At 48.4% G+C, this 16,927-nt stretch overlaps 1 protein-coding gene across 1 annotated transcript in view; it reads right to left on the bottom strand.

Annotated features, from left to right (window-relative positions):
* The window catches only part of LOC125946210 (uncharacterized), a 479,274-nt gene that overhangs the window by 382,900 nt on the left and 79,447 nt on the right, over positions 1 to 16,927 (bottom strand). The window contains exon 2 of the mRNA XM_049668882.1: positions 15,081 to 15,190. The gene's annotated coding sequence lies outside the window, so the exon portion shown is untranslated. The remainder of the gene's footprint in view (positions 1 to 15,080; positions 15,191 to 16,927) is intronic.

The following is a 16,927-nucleotide window of genomic DNA, read 5'->3' as shown; positions in this document are numbered from 1 at the left end:
CGACATATTCATGAATTTTTCTCATCAAAATTTTGCTCTCCGTATTTTTTTTTTCGTTCATCTTGTTTCAATGACGAAATCAAAGTAGGTCAACATGCTAACGTTGACTGCCTAGCCAGCTAGAACGCAAGCCAGTGCTTCCGGTAATACTCTACCACAGCTCACGCCGCTATAGTTTTCAGCGCAAAAGCATACATTGTAAAGCTCTCATATGCCTAATGTCATGGCTATGTTGTTTGTTGACCATAAAAGCGCCACTCTGTTGTTGTTGTTGTTGTTGTTGTTGTTGTTGTTGTTGTTGTTGTTGTTGTTGTTGTTGTTGTTGTTGTTGTTGTTGTTGTTGTTGTTGTTGTTGTTGTTGTTGTTGTTGTTGTTGTTGTTGTTGTTGTTGTTGTTGTTGTTGTTGTTGTTGTTGTTGTTGTTGTTGTTGTTGTTGTTGTTGTTGTTGTTGTTGTTTTACTGCTTCTTCCAAATATTGCAAGAACCGACCTGACTTGCAGCCATCACAAGGACCGGTACTGCACTACCGACAGACAGTTCAAGACTCACCGAGGAACAGCAGAGGTCGTGTGGTCACTCCACACAGCTTTTAGTGGCTATAGATAGCGCGGAAGCCTCATCGACATACGGCCTAGCGACATCCCCATATCCGGAGGATGCTTGCATCTGACGCACGGTAGAATCATCACGAATTACAACTGATAAACATATGTACGTGTCACTCTGGGAGAGAAATGCACTGTTTGCTCTTTGATAGTCCAACACGTTTAGCAACTGGCCGCGCAGCTATGCCATCCTATCGACCCTGCATACGAAAGTCGTTGGATTGGAAGCTTCACGTCACAGTGTCTCCTTTCATGAAAACGAGCCAAGCGATGGCCACCACTTTGCCCGCTGATTACGTGCTGCATCGAGAGGCATTGCAGTAACTCGGTAAGCACTGTCTCAACGCGCTGTCCGCACTTCCGTGCGGGCAGTGAGAGAGGCCTTAAAACAGAGCGGCCGTAGCCGCTCACAAGTCACACATGGCGCCCAGAGATCCGGAGCAGCCTTGGAGGCTCCGCTGCGCCCGTGTCCCGACGCCACTTCCTTTCGCGCCAAAGTCTGTCCGCCGACTGCGCTGGTGCTGCCGCAACAGAACGCGGGGAGGAGGATGGCTGCATCCCATGCGGGCGCAATTAGGCCGCATAACGGGCCTGGCCGGCAGGCCAATTAGAGCCCGGGCCTGCCGCGTCTGGGACGGACGGACACCAGGGTCCGAAGCGCGCCACGGTCACCGCCGCCGCGAGAAGGGGTCCGTGACAAATGGCTCCTGCGGCGGGATTAATGACTCGCCCTCCTCGGGCTGCCGCTCGCGCTGGCGTCGGCGTTTATTTATGCGCGCGCCTTTCGGCCGAGGAAATAAAGCGCGGACGGCGAGGCCCCGCCGACTGGCGTCTTTTTCCGCGAACGCGCACGGCGCTTTCCTCGTCGACGCCGCCGTGCACTGGGCGCTCTCTTCTTGAAATAGGACCCGCACAGAGGCCGCCGAGCATTCGTCAATCTCGGCCGCGGTGCCGGCCCAAGCATTTGGCGCCGGCCACGCCAGAACGGGCCGCTTGTTGCGCGGACCTCCTCGGACGGCGCGGCCGCGCCCACGAGCTTCGCCTCCCCCGCGTGCTTGATTCATGCGTTGCACGAGTGGCAGTCGCGTCGGCCTTTCTCCGCGCACAGTAACGGCGCGAAGACGACGCCAAGCAGAACGACTCGTAAATCAGAAATGTTCACTGCCCCGCCGCACGCTGTTATAATGCGTCAACCCCCCTATTTTGCTCGCCTCGCATAGGAGTGCGCCTCGATCTGCGCCCCACTACGGGTTTCGTCGTTTTTTTTTTGTTTTTTTTTTTTTTTTTTTTTCACGGTTTGTTCTAAGAAGCCAAATTTAGTCGACTGAACTCGTTTACACATGCGTAAGTGTGCAGAGTGCGGGCACTGACGAGACACTTCTTTTATGCATCGCAGAGAACATTTGGTCCTGGTGCTTTTACTGTTAATCGTGAATAGATTAACAGCGGTCGAGCAAGGAACGTCACTGAAGCCAACGTTCCGACCAGGAAGCTTGTCTTCGCCCCGACGAAGTCCCCCTGTCGAAACGTTGGCTTCAGTGGCATTCCATGTTCAACCACTGTTAATTAGCTGAATCCTGCATCTTCCTGTGAATTTGTTTCTTGTTTGGATAACCAATAATAGATGGCGCATGTGTTTGAGCTGGTAGGAGCCGGTAGAATATAGTTTCACTTAAACGGTTTCTCGGTTCTTGCAACAACGAATGGTTGACCTCCCATAGTGGAATAAGGTAAGGAAAGAAAAAAAAAGTGGGTTGCACCGAGACAGATTAAGAACTTCTATACACACGCCCAAGCGCTGGTACATTCGTAATAACGACGGCTCTGTCTGTATTCTAAAATCGTGGCCTCTTAGTGCGCTCACGCCACAGAAATAAGTGTCGGTGTTGAAAACTCGTGCCCCAACTTCTTTCCTAAAAATCTGAGGACTTAAATATATAGGCTTGTTTTCTGAGACGGCAAAAAATAGCTTTGCTGTATGCCGTCTTCTCAAGGTCGTTCTATTTAAATATCTCGGTTTTATTTGTTTTCGTACAGAGGTGGATAAAAAGGATGTTACTATAGCTATATACACTACCGCTAGCGGTGTTTCATTTTTCTTCGGGAATTGCGACAGCCTCCGTTGGAGCGATCATCCTCTTGGGGCAGCTGAGGCCGCCGGAGTCAACAGGAAAAATCGCCAGTCAACAAGCGCCGCACGCTTGTGAGGCGAAGAAAACAAGAGTGCGCACAGCGCGTGGAGGAAATGGGTCGAGGGGAGGACAGTTTCAGGGACAAGAAAGGCTCGCCTCCTCCACCTTTCTTTTTTGATCATCGGTCGCGAAAAGAGGCAACGAAGGGTGGTAGAAGAGGGCAACCAGAGAATAGACGAAGGCGGGGCCGCAGAGGACATCCGTGCTCTCCGCAGCTCCCGTCTTGGGAAGCACAGAGGGTCCCGCTTCTCCTCTCTGGGGCATTGCGCCACCCCGCCGGCTGCTGCCGCGTGCGGCAAGGCGGGAGGCCAGCGATGCCGTCGCTTGCGAAAGCGGCGTGGGCGTCGTCCGGTCTCTTCAATGGCGCCTCGTTACCCGCGCCTCACCTACGGCCGCGCTGTTTTCAAGGGCCGCGCCATGAAAGGCCAGCGTCGCCGGTGAGGAGCCAGGGGTAAACCGATATCACGCTTCGTCGCCGAGAGCTGTCCGGGCGGCCGCTCTCCTTTGGACGAGGCGCGTCGATGGAGCGCGACGGCCACCATTGTCTCCTCGACAGCCCGGCAGACGCGCTGCCTCAACGGCCCGCAGACACTTGAAAGCCGACCGGCATATAATAGGGCACACTTCCTGACCCTCAACACCTCCTCCCAAACCCTTAAAGAAAACCGCCTGCACATCGAGTAGTTATCGGCTCAATTAACCGCCTTCGTAAACGCCCCTGATCTTCCAAAACACACCGACCGAAAGCTGCAGATGTGACACTCTAAAGTCCGAGTTTTGCCTGAACGCTGCGGTAGACATTCTTGCACGCGTATTTCCAATAACTGGGAATACGCGGGAATGCCCCAATTATTGTAATAAAAACACGCGGAGCAACCTTTCGAGTAAAGTACACCCAAACCTTCCCCCCCTTCCCAACATGAACGCAACTTTAGACAAATTCTTCCCTCCTCCTATCGGATTACGTTTTACGACTTTCGCGTTACCGTTTATGCAGCGTCAACGTGGAGGAGTGTATCCACCGCGTGATCACCAAAATCAATAAAATATGACGTTGCATGTCGACGACAAAAAAAGACTGCTCACAAAAAATATACCGCACCGAATGACGCATGATAAACGTGTGCACTTATAATGGTTCGTTTTATTTATCACAAGTCTGAATACGTGAAGCCATTTTTGTGCAAGGTTGCTCATGTAATGCGGAACTATTTATTAGACGCACAGAAGGTTGATTACATATTTTACTGCCTAAGTATTCTGCTTCTAAACGCTATAAATAAGCTTGAGTACAAAAGGAGCGCACGGAAAGACTGACAGTTATGCTTTGTGAACCTTTTAAACGAGAGCTCCCTGGGCGCCGCCACAGTCCGCTCGAGATTGTTGAGTTCGCATGACCTCTTGCCAGAAAACACTAGGAGAGTGGTTTTTGTGTAGCTGCTTCCGGCAGTCTAAAAAGCAAGCGTTCTGGCTCTGCAATGTTAACACTGCATTTTCCAGTTGAGCTGGTCGTATGTAAAACCGTGAACAACATGAGCGGAAACGTCCAAATTTTCCTTAAAGACGTCATAACGGCTGGTAATCTATTCCGTACACGAAGGTTTTCCATAAGACTCAATCTTCAACGGGAAAGCAATTTGGTATGCATGTTCACATGTTATAAGTTTGCATACATGCGTGTATATGCACACCTCATAATTAACCACTGCTTGAAAAACAATTTGCTGTTTGCTCGGGGTATAAGCAGTGCATAGAAATGCTCCGCCAAATAGCACAAAGTCTAGCCTCGTATTCGAGAAAAAAACCTCGTATGACTAACCTCTGCCTTCTCATGCGTCTTCGCTACCCTTGTGTCCCTATCCGCGGTGCCAAACGGAACCAAAGCACGCCTCGGCAGAGTACGCCCTCAATAACTCTACTGGCTCATCAGGCAAGTCTTCTTTGCCAATCTAGCTCCAAACTCTAAATTCGCCTTTCTCCAAACACGCAAACCCTGTTCTCACATTCTATTACTCGTTATATTCTCGTGCACGCGTACTCGATGTCATACAATTTCATATACTGTCACTGTCGATGCTATACACTGGTGGCCGATATGTCGCGGGAGCCAATGATGCATGCTAAGTGACGTCATCGCCACCTCTGCTGCCGTGTCCCTGCCTCTCCCCGCCGCCAATTTGGCTGTGGAGAGAGGCAGAGATGAACGGCATCGCCCGAGGAGCCCAGACAGAGGAGCGAACAAATAAGCGCGCGCGCCGCGCGTGGGAGTCGCCGGTGGTTTATTGTCAGCAAAGGAAAACAAGACGCGCACTCATTTCGGCTGCGGACGGCCGCGGTCAGTGTGTCACGCTACTCGGCGTCGGCTGCTGCAATTTCCGGAGCGTCCGGCCGCTGCGCAGAGCCGAATTGCGACACCTGGTGGCACCGCTAGGAGGGCCGCCGCACGTTCAGCGCAGGCACCGCGCGCACAAACTGCTGACGGCGCTGACCCATCCTCGGCAGCGCAATATGGTGTTTTCTTCTTTTCTTTATTTCTATCGCACGCCATGATACATGGCAGTCTGGCATCACACCTCAGAGTCATTACTACGTTGAAGCTACGCAAAAAAAAGATTACTTGGAACAGTGTTTCTCAAATTCCGTTTTTGCAGAAACCTCGTCGATTTCGCGCAGACGCCAAATACTCAACATTCTACCTTCCTACTAATGACAACGTACAATGAAGAGAGTGTTATCTAATCAATGCGACGATGAAAAGAAGAGGCGGACACCAATTAACTAACGATGGGTAACGCGTTTAGCGTTGAATCAATATATCTACACAACGTATTGCCCCCATCGAAGCGAGGGACGCATGAGGCGCGTAATAGCAGCCATATTCCTCTTTCGCGCTTGCCTATAACAACTAGCGCCGCCGCCACAAAGCCTGCGCGCGGACTCCGAAATGCATGGCGCGCCGGTGCGTGCGAACGCTGAGAAACGCATCATGCGGCAACCGGACTCCTCTCTCGTGCTTCTTCCCAAATAAATCTGTCGCTTTGATAATGTAACACTGACTCTGCTTCATTTCAACTCGTTAAAAGTTTTGACACAATTTATGACACCCGTTGTGAAGCAGCCGCAGCGGTTGTCGCCCGCGAGGTTAGGGCGTTCTGAAGTTGCGCATGATATCCCGGGTTCAATTGGGTGCGGTGGCCGCATTTCGATGGGAGAGGAAGGAAAAAAGTTATGGTATACTTAAATTTTCACCCACGTTAAAGCGCCCCAAGTGCCAAAAAATAATACGGAGCCCTGCTGCGGCGAGTCTCGCAGATAGTTTTGGTTCTGGACGCTAAGCCACATGAAAGAATGAATAAATGAATGAATGATCAGAATATATATGCTTCTGACAGTGTCGCGCTACATAGGAGGTGAATAATCGTTCATTTAGTTGCAAGTCTGAAGTTCGGCTTAACCTTAGAAAGACACTTATTGAGGTGAAGCCAACACAAGAAAACAAAACGGGTCCTTTGAGTATGGCGTTTTAGCGTGGTATACGGTGAGCGTGGCTATCCACTGGCGTTCTAGTATAGTACCGCGAGCCGATAGGTGTTTTTTTATCGGTAGTCTTATCTTGTCTTTTTGACCGCAGCCTCTACCATTTTTCATGAAGTGTTTGAACATGCTGATAGGCATGTTCGGTTCTCGCCAGGGATAAGGCGTCCGTCGTAGTTAATCGCACAAAGCACAGAAAAACGTTATCGGCTCTTAGCCCAGAAAAATCATCATAACCACCACCCTGAAGTCGGCCACGTGATTAAGCGATTTCTGTTTGGTCACCACGCTCATTATTCTTATTTCCGACGAGAGTAAGAAACGATGCCAGAACCTGCTCCACAAATACTATTCTAACTCAATGTGTGAAAGCTAGTATAAAATGAGAGTAAATATGTAGCGACGCGGACTGGTCGTCGATGAAGTATAGTTCGATAAGAATGTCTGTCCCAGACATGACGAATATGCAGCTCAGAACTCAGTCACGCACCACACGTGACATCAATGAGTGAGTTGCAAGGGCCAGCTCAAAAGTGGTACCATGCGCAACCTACACTTAAACACTTGTGTACTCGTTTATTCTGTAGCCCGTTTCTGCTACGAGCAGAAATAGAGAATAATGGTAGCTCATTTTATCACTGTTTCACAGCCAAATATGTTGTTACTTCAATCACACACGCAAATAAAAAAACATAATAGTAATAAAAGCTTTTCAGAGATATGGGGAGTAAGCAGCCGTCGGGTGTGTGTTAAAGGCTTGGAGCTAATAAGCAAAACATCCACCTGTATGCCATCGCTAATTCATGGTTACGTGGCGTATTAGCGTCAAACACGATACAAGCATGACGTGATGCAGCATATAGTTCGCTTCTTGCGGTTCAAATGTGCGCCCTAGGTGCCTTAATAGAACTCAACAGTTCCCGTGCACGGTTCATATATACAAATGCTGTTGGAAATTGTTTAAAGAAGCGCATAATTAAACGAGAAAAAAATACTTCCGGACAGTTCGGCAGTAAATGATACTTGGCCGTTATCACTGCTAAACTTGGCAAGATAAGCGCCTGGCTCATTAAGGAAGCCTAGATAATGCACACTGCGCGAGTTACCCAAGGTCGCTTCATTGTTTCAATCACGGTCAACTTCGCTTCCGATAGCGAGTGAAAGGTTATTTCAGAGCTAGATACAAGTGAAAAGTGTCAGGACCCGTGGCAAACCACTAGAAAAAACGACGACCTGTAAACGGACGCGGCCAAACAAAGTTCGGAACGAAATGTGAAATTTTCGGCTCACGTGAAGGCCACGTGTCCAGGAGAAACATAGAGTGACCCACTAAAACGCATCGCCTGACCTCACGATGAAAACACACCCTTCCCTTCCCACCGACCCAACGGCCCGCCCGCCATCGACGGCAGTTAACTGGTAATTAAAAATTTAAGAAATTAACGCTCGCCCGGACATCACGCACACTCGAGGGACGCTTCGAAAGTCACAGTTTGAAACGCAACACTTAGCTCCGCGAAGCCGCCCGCGACAGAGCAATTAACGACGGTCGGCAGACGAGCGAGGCTGCTCCGAACGCGCACGCGCCTCTTCCCCGCCAATGATTTTCCTGATGGAAAAAGGCGCACGCCTGCAGAGCAGCCGGCGGCGACCGGTGTCGCCGAAGCGCCCTCGCTCGCACACCGGCAGCCATTAAACTCGCTCGCGCTTGAATTTCGCCGAGAAAACAACTACACGAACGCCACACCCCACACGGTATTTTGCCTTTGCCCGCTTTCCGCACCGCCCAAAGCCCTCGCCATCGCTAGCATCCACTTTCATTCTTTGTTTTCTAAACTGCGTTACGCTGTATCCAACTTGCGGCCTCGATCTTATTTTCCTTTAAAGCCTAGTTTCGCTCCACCTTCTATCGGTCGTGTCCGCCATATTCTTTGTTTTTCGTCTCAGTTCTTTCTTTTCTTTTTCTTTTCTTTTGTCGGGCGCTCACAAACTAATTACAGGCGCACTGAAAATAAACGAAAGCGTGCAAATGCGCAGTTGCCGCTGAACAGCCTGCTACACGTCGCAAGATTCTCGCTCTGTCTGGGTACTGCCGCGTATTTAATGCGTGAAACTTGCTCCTGCAGCGCGCGGTGGCTGGCGAACCATAAAGAATGAGAAGTCCAAAACTGAAAGAGTAATAACAGGCTTCCGGGTTCGCGCGCTTTTCGACGATGTCGAGGCGCATCACCGCTGCCCCTTCGGTTTCTAATGAGGCGCTGCGGGAGGGCACGTTTCTGTCGCTGTTCGTGGCTCGCAATAACATGTGGCGACGCTGTATACGCGACGCGTGCTTGGCTTCAGCATGGAAAGGCACGCGAAGCTTTATTACCTTCTTCACACAATCAAAGGAATCCAATTGTTTTCTGCTAGCTTCTATTTATGCACTGAGCTAGCTCTTCTTTTTTTTAAGAAAGAAAGGGCTAATAAATGAAAGATAATTGAAACAAGAAAGAAAAGGCGGCCCCTGTCGGTAAAAGCGCTATCAGTGTTCCGGTGATTTAAGTCCACGTTAGCGCAAATATGCACGTACGTCTTGAAATAAACAGCAACGTACGCTATTTGTCCCTCCCCCATGTAGGCACTTCAGCACAAGCTTGCCCTAATTTTTATTCCTATCCTTTATACTGCCAACACATTTTAAATTTAACATGAAGCGTCCAGTGTAAAGCGAATCCTTACAGTTTGTCTCTTTATGGAGACAAGAGAGCTCAGCATTGACGCTCAAACAAAAGTCAATACACTGTTTACTCTGACCGCGACACTTCATTCCTGGGCTCACGCAGCATGCTTTCTCAGCGGAGTATGAGTGCGATGAGCGTCGTACTACTTTGGTGTTCATGGATATGCACTCCTATTTCAACTTTTAATCTAAATCTAGGAAGGCCCGTTGAAAGCCGTCTTGTCCGTACTACTAGTATCGGCTTTAAAATGGTTATTTTTGTTCGGTGGATATGTTTCCCACATCCATGTACCCTTGCCCCCAGATGCTTGAAAAATTGGATGCTTTCTCCTACTGTCCTCCCGTTTCTCTACGCACTGATGCAAGTTCTGAAACGCCGTGCAGTTGACTTTGGTAGTGAGGCTTCTTTCCAGCAACGGCTTCCTATATTTGACGGCGAAATGAAGAAAAAAAAAAAAAAAAAAGCTCCCGTGCGCCGCGCATTGCAAGCATTTTTTCAGAACCCCAGGCGTGGGAAATTAATCCGGAGTTCCCCACTACGGCGTACCTCATAATCAGATCGCTGTTTTCGCGATTTCTTTTAATAGACTCAGCTGTATTCGTACGCTGTCAGCGTGAACTCCGATAGGGTGACACAAGACAGGACTGCCAACATAACCCGTTTGTTCGTTTTGTCACAATCATGGGGATGTGAAACATTACATGTTACGCTTACTCAGAGTTCGTCGAAAAGCAAACGCCTCTCCTTGAAGGGTTGAAACGTAGAGCGGCTCCGTGCGCGACCATAGAGGCCTTAGTCTTCCCGCCAGGACATTGGATGTTTAAAAGAGATGCACATAGAGAGAGTGAAAGTACCTCAAGTCCGTTTTCGAGAACGCATGCAGCACGGCACCTCAACGGTCTCGCCCACGCCATCACATTAAGAAAATTTAATACACCGGAGCTCACTAACCGGCTCACTATATGCTATGGAACTATCTAGGCTCTCTTTTTTTTTCTTTTTATCTGCACCAAATGTTTAAAGACTGCCTGTGGCTGATAGCACAATTCTAACCGTCCAACAAAAGTACTCGATGAGCCGGAGCGATCAAATGCGGAATTGACTGATTAACAAAAGATGCATATCGAGTTAGGACGAATTTTGAGGATGGCACTGGTTTCGAGATATGCGCCGTGAAACTTGCAGTAAAAATAAACTGTTGTTCCTTACTTTTTAAGAAAACGTTGTTTCATGCATTGAAGCACAAAAGTAACTGGAGCGACAATGTATTTCTTCGGACGCGTTGAAAATTAATCTATCGAAATTAGTGTACTCCTGAGAAACCGTTCAAAGTGGATACGCCTTGCGAACTCATCGGCCACAATTTTGTAAATTGCAATATGTGCCGTAAAGTAATTCATTAAAAAGTTCATCAGTGCAATTATGTTAAGCATTTTTCATTTCTCGGAGAAATAATGTCCGCCTCAATGAGTAAATTAGCTGAAGGGCTAGAATTAAACTATCTGGAACAGGCAATTTTTAAAGATAAAAGAACACCTGTATATGAAGTTTCAACTTTTACTCGGCTTTATTTGGCGGGAAGGGACGTTACTATGTCGCCAGTGAAGAGGAGTTTATTTTACGAACGCCTACTCATTCCTTATTGAATTTGGGGGCAGCGCTGAATGCAACCTATGTTGCATTAGAAGAAAACTTAAAGCACCTCCTGTGTGACTACCCATCACGCATAGATTAGAGGATTGTCCCTCAGAACAGCTTTAGGGCAACTTAGATGACAGGCCTTTTACCGAAGAGAGAGAACCTGACCCAGTGCGTCTGCGATGTGAAAAAGCCACAAAAGCGCTGCTGCGCTTCCTGCGATGCACCAGCCTGTAAGAGCGCTTCCGATGAACTGAATGATGAACGCTTCGTAGTGTGTGTGTGTGTGTCCTTGCATACTGTGACTTTCTCTCCTTCGTCTCATATTTCAACCCCCCCCCCACCCTTTCCCCAGTGCAGGGTAACTAACCGGGACTCAGCCTGGTTATCCTCTCTGCCTTTCGCTTATCACTTCTATCTTTCTCTCCGTTAAAAGGAAGGTATTTCTAGCAAGACTTGTTGCTAGGTGAGTCGGCACATCTTAATGATAGCTTGATGGGCCCTAGCACATGCAATGTATAGCGAAGAAAAAATAAGAGACAGACAAAAGGAGCGCCGTTTGCCTGACTCCTATTTTTCTTCTCTGTACGTTGCATGTGCTTGCGCCCTTCAAGCTGTCATTAAGCAGGTATTTAGCCTATTATAAATGTTTCTTAGAGAGGCGAGCGGTAACGTTTACCAGTTCTTCCGAATTGCCACCAATCGCTTGATATAGTACTACTACTGGACTTGTTTGAGTGGACGCATCCTACCTTCGCTCAATCTCGCCACCTTTTTCATCCCTCCTAACAGCGTTAGTGTTAAGCGGCATGCTTACGCTACATGTTACGTTATAGTTAGCAATAAAAGGAACATGTCACGGGAAAAAAAAACTTTTTCGCGCAACCTTTCGATAATTTCTTGCGTATATTAAGCACACACGTTCTGAAAAGGACGAACGCTCCTTGTATTAAATGCATTTACAGGTACATATATTACTCTAATATGCAACGCCTATTTGTGATGGGTCTGAAGAGATCTGACCAACCCACCAAAAAAACTGCAATACGGGTAGCTGACCAAGTGGCCTACGGGACCTGGAAGGGGCTTCAGCACCTATGCCCGGAGCCTCGTCGAGATTGCACATGGCACCCGCTTATCCACCCTGTTATATTGCAATTACCTCTATTCCTTTTCTTTTGACGACGGGCCCTTCCTATTAGAAATGAACAACACTCATAAAATTTAACTTACAGCACTTCTCGGAAAGTATTTAAAAACATTTCATGCGTCTATCAAATGATGGGAAATGGCGCAAAACGAGCAACTGAACTTACTAAAGCGATCGTTGTGTCATGTGACAGAGTTAACGTAGTGATCGATGAAGTTTTACGTAGCAAAGCTAGATTTGGGCTATGACGAATGTTGCAGTAAAGACCACCAAATTAAATTGGGCCACCATGGTTTGACTACTTAAACGTGCTCTGAAAGCTATATATTACACGGCAGTTTTTGTGTTCCTTCTCCATAGGAGTGCGGCTGCCACGACCAGAAGTTAGATATAGTAAAGAGTTTTAGAATAGGGGCCCCAAAGAGCTTTGCGAGTGTCAGCGTTGGGGCATGCAGGAGTGAAAAGCTTTAGAATAGGGCTTTGCTTTTACTGATAGCGTCATGCGCTTGCAGCGCCACCACGGTGTTAAATAAAAACTAATATAAATCTTTAAAAAAAAACTATACCATTTTATGATAAGAAGAGTCATTTTGACTTTCGTGTTTTTGCGTTTAGTTACAATTTGGAGGTTATTCTATTAGCAGCAAGCGATTTGTTGCGCTTAATTTTGAGTAACCAACTTTACGTGCCTTCACCAGCCAAGCTAATCCATGTTAGGCCTACGAGCAGGGGCTCCGGAAGTATATCTGGTGTGTGGGGGCGACGTCTGGGGGTTCATGTCGCATCGTGTAGTTCACCTCTCTCTACATATTTTTTTTTTCTGGTGTCCGGCACTGTTTGGAAAATCCACGGATTGTGCGTTAATTTACCTATGATATATCCAAGAAATTTCACACGTTCTTCAAATGATAACAAACTGTTATCTCATTCGAATTTTGAGGAGGCCAGAACTGAGCATACAGGAGCGATGTTCGCAGGGTCTGTTGAGTTCTCCAAATACACGCCTAGCTACTCCTTTGGGAAAGCGCATTTTAGGGAAATCAGACTTGTCGCGCACACCCCTGCTAAGCTTTTTCAACGACCACTGACGAAGCGCAGTGCAGAGAAATGAAGGCGGCAGTCTGGTAGAATCTTCGGAGATTTATCAGTGAGAACGCACATATGGGCGCTCCAAAGATTTCTAGAAGCGAGAAATATTCTCGGAAACTGTTGAGTAGAGTGTTTATCTGTGATAAACTCACTCTATGGGATTTTTTTTTTTTTTTACCTGGCATTGGCCAATTCAACGCCTGGGTTCATGTACCTTCATTTGAATATAATCCAACCTTTCTTGTGTGCCCTGATTTTAGTGTAGTTACATGACCGGACTTTGTGTTTACCTGATGCACCTATGTGACTGAACTTTGTGTTGCTGTGTTTCTGAGTTGACTTTCAGTTTTAGTCTGGCATTAGTGTACTTATGTGACTGGACTTTGTGTTATTGGGATTTGGAGTCGACTTTTAGTTTTAATGAATGTAGGTTAAATCATTTTGTTTCCACATCTCTATGGGAAAAGGAGTATCCGGCGCCAATTTAAAGGCGACGTCTCCTAACTACCATGAAAAAAGTCACAAAGAAGTCATAAGCTTTCAGATAATTTTGTTTCGTTTGTTGAAGGTAAGGGTCACCCCTCAACTATAGTAAAAAAAGTGGCTACCCTCACGTGTGGTGGGAGGGGAGAAGGGGGCGGTCGGAACAGCTTTGAGTGGGGGGGGCATGCCCCCACTGGTTTAGAACCTGTGGGAGCGAGTGCCCCCACGCCCCCCCCCCCCCTCCCCGGTTCCGGAGCTCCTGCCTACGAGCCATGAAATCGACAATCGAATTCGGAATCAGCTGCTTCTAATGAATTAATCTTCATTACACACGTTAGTTGAGAGAAAGCGATAACCGCAGTCATTTCTCCTAGCTTACGAACTTCACGCGTTACCACGAATCGAGACCAGTTTGGTGCTCGGTTAGAGCCGTCGCTTCGATGGGCGCCGCCATGTTTGTTGACGCAAAGCTTTTGGGGCAGCTTTTGGGGCTCCCGCTAAATCAGTGAAATAGCCTGCCCGACGCAAAACCCAAACGCTAACGCACGCATGCGCAGTGGCTTCGACGCTATTTCTTTGGGGCCCCAAAACGCTTGGGGCCCCTATTCTAAAACTCTCTAGTGAAGGCACAGAGAAGCCATATAGAGAGGAAAAACAGAGAGGGAGAAAAATAGTAAAATTAAACTAACGAAAAAAAAAAGGAAACGCCCCGGCGCAGGTGGAAATAAATTCCAGCCGCGTGTTCGTGTTTGCATTCTCGAAGAAAACTGCTAGACCACAGAGCCTTACTGATGCCCCAAAGCGGATTATATACGACACAGGAAGGATAATCAGTGTCCACGCGTAATACAAACGTGACTTTCTGCGCTGTTGAAAAGAAAACACGTTAAATGCCGGGAAGGCTGCACTCTGAACACATAGTAATTTCCCGTAAATGATCAATACAGCTCCTTCTCTAGCTTTCTTTGTTGCTCAAAGCGCGCCCAGCTCGTTCGTACTGCAGTTCGCACGCCGGCGGCTGTTTCGCTGAGCCTAAGTGAATCTAAGGGGAAAATAAACCGACAAACAAGCGTCGTACAACGGATCTGCGAGTTTCGCCACAACCACAGGACCGTCTGTCGCATTAGTCCAGCGTTAACTGCGCAATCAGAGGCGAAGCGACCATTGATACCACTGGTCCTGATTGTCCTGGTCTAATTTTCTCTCCTCTCGGAGAGCAAAAAGACAGACGAAGAAATAAATCCACGCGGTTTTCCAAGACAGACAGCTGGAACTGAGATTGCAATTCAATTAACGACCTCCCGCCGCCCTCCTTCCCAGAACGAAAGTCTATTGTCGTCGAGCTTCTTGAGCCGTTAAGAAAACACACAAAAGGGCCCGAAACCGTCGGCCGACCACTCTAGTTCCCGCAGAAACAAAGGCGGCAAGCAAAGATATAACGTCGCGGGACTGGTTCGAAGCGGGGTCGGCGAGGAAGCCCACTGGTCGAAGAACACTGGCGCTTGTTGGCTGGAGGTGGGTGGAGGAGGCCCCCTCTGCCAGCGAGTATTGACCCCTAGTCGAAACATCGATCTCCTCCCACCCCATTCACGGCTGTGCTGCACCGTTGAGGCGTCCAATTAGGCACCGTCGCGGCACAAGCGAGCGCACTGTACACTGTGCTTACCGACGGCCAGGAAGCGGAGGGTGCTACTGCGCCCACCGAGCTGCCTGGAACGGCTAACGCTTCGCAGCTGATTTCGATGTAGCGGATTCGATTCCCGGCCATGGGGGCACCTGCGGGCAATGTAAACGCGGGCTGTGATTTCAGCGCTCAAGAAAGGCGAAAGCAATCTGAAAGCCATGCTCTATACACTGCGTTCCTAGCCTGCAGAACGTCACGCTGGCTGTCTAACGCTAGACAGGCTGTGCGTCATGCTTCACCAGACTTAACGTCAGGCAGTAAACAACCACCCTTCATTTTCAGACGCGACTCAATTCCAAGCGGCATGACCAACAGTCAACGAAGCTTACAGGGCGCTAGCACCCGTTTTCATGTATGGGGCGTGTCGAGGTCAGCCAGCACACATGAAAGCGCGCGCGCCACCGGCACGCTAACGCGCTCGCGAACCCTTACGCTGCCAAAGTTAACCTCCTTTTTTTTTCGAAGTGTTATTAGGTTAGACCTCCTAGTTGCTTCTTCGTATGTACGGCTAGGATGCCTTCATCACAGCATCAATAATAATAAAATTAATCGTACGATGGCGAGTTTCGAGCGTGGGTAAATGAGTGCAAAAGCCCGATGCTGTTGGGTGACAGACCCACGCGTTGCTTGCCAGAACAACAACCTCACCGGTTCTTCTCGTGCAAGCTATAGCACGTTGACACGCTTGGCACGTTCATCGCACAGCAACAATTTAGTTACAAAAGTGCGCCAGATACCCCCCTTGCCCATTGGCAGCTAGTGCTTTGCGATGACAGTGCACCGGCTTCGGGATCGGCCCTGTTCGGCCCTGACGCAACGCCCAGCGATTGTTGCGTCTACCTCAGAAAGACACTGATGGTGAAGAAGAAGAGGCGGCTATTTTCTGCAGCCGTTGAGGGCTTAACGTCTCGTCTACTTACTTCACTACCGCGTTGTGCGCGCGACTGTTTACTCGTTCTCTCTGGGCTGATGTGTAGTGTTTTGTATACTACAGGCTTCGCTGGCGTACCTTCAATCGCAGCCTCCGCGTCTTTATAGGCAGGTGTTTGACAGTGGCGTCACTAGTTGTAGGCAGCTGTTTGACAGTGACGTCAGGTGCTGTCTCCCTCGTTCTCTCTCGTACACAACCATGTACACAACAGATTATGCGTCTAGTTCAGTGCGGTATGATCCTCGTTCTCATTGTGTTGATAAGTTGTGCGTTGCACTCAAGATGGCGTTACATGTTCTACTTCATATGGAGTTGGGGAGGTTCACGTTACAACCGTGGTGTGTAGAACCGGGTGCTTCGGAGGGCCATGCGACAGTCTGCTTCGCCCCTAAGCGAGTCTCAACAGTGGAAGTTAAGTACACACGACACGAACCGAAACGTTAAAACAATTCATCACATGCGTTGGGCGGCTAATGCCTAGTATTAACGTAGATCACCCGCAACACGTGGAAGCGGGCTTTTTTATTATTATTTTTTTTTGCAAAAGGCACCACTACTTCTTCCAAACTTCCTGGCTATGTTCCGTTATGCTGTGAACGGTACGGTCCTGACAAAGTAGCTCCCGTATTCACAAAAAATACCGATTCGGTTCGGGTTCAACGGGCTTTAATTTCATTCCGGCTGAGCTCCTGTTTGGGCAAATAAAAAACATGGCACACTCAACCGCACTTGACATCTACGTAATGCGAAGCATTCATGATTTGTAGACAATGGTTGTATGAATAATGTAAACGTTGTGTAGCGAACAGTTACGTAGCAGTGGCGTAGCCAGAAATTTTGTACGGGGGCTCACGTTTCAGCGCGGCCTCCTCAAGGAATTTGTCGAGGGATCAAATAC

Source organism: Dermacentor silvarum, chromosome 1, assembly GCF_013339745.2.
Source record: "Dermacentor silvarum isolate Dsil-2018 chromosome 1, BIME_Dsil_1.4, whole genome shotgun sequence".
Taxonomy (NCBI): domain Eukaryota; kingdom Metazoa; phylum Arthropoda; class Arachnida; order Ixodida; family Ixodidae; genus Dermacentor; species Dermacentor silvarum.
Note: the sequence above shows the minus strand (reverse complement) of the source record. Positions and strands in the feature narration are given on the sequence as shown.